The sequence below is a fragment of the Solanum tuberosum genome, unplaced genomic scaffold (assembly GCF_000226075.1).
Source record: "Solanum tuberosum cultivar DM 1-3 516 R44 unplaced genomic scaffold, SolTub_3.0 scf00009, whole genome shotgun sequence".
Taxonomy (NCBI): domain Eukaryota; kingdom Viridiplantae; phylum Streptophyta; class Magnoliopsida; order Solanales; family Solanaceae; genus Solanum; species Solanum tuberosum.
This window is the reverse complement of record NW_006238935.1, coordinates 2,388,127-2,388,446: the sequence shown is the minus strand read 5'-3', so window position 1 is coordinate 2,388,446 and position 320 is coordinate 2,388,127. Positions and strand designations below refer to the sequence as shown.

The following is a 320-nucleotide window of genomic DNA, read 5'->3' as shown; positions in this document are numbered from 1 at the left end:
AGATATTTGCAAGTTGATCACTCGACTTCACAAAATTGACAATCAATCTCAATGTGCTTGGTCTTTTCATGAAATAATGCATAATGCCGATAAAACATAGAGTGATAAAATTTCAGTGTTGGAACTTCCCAAACCAAGCTTGCAAAGACTGTTTCAGACCATAGAGTGACTTACGTAATCAACATACAAGGCTACTAAACTCCCCCTGAGCAACAAAATTAGGTGGTTGCTCCATATATACTTCTTCACAATGCAACGGTGGTTGCAAGTGCTCAAAATCTAGTATAAAGTATATGGATCATGTTGGAATCAATAGATGA

General features: G+C 36.6%; 1 protein-coding gene across 1 annotated transcript in view; it reads left to right on the top strand.

The window, feature by feature from the left end:
• The window catches only part of LOC102584121 (ABC transporter B family member 25, mitochondrial), a 27,523-nt gene that overhangs the window by 19,118 nt on the left and 8,085 nt on the right, over positions 1-320 (top strand). The gene's annotated exons all lie outside the window — the stretch shown is intronic.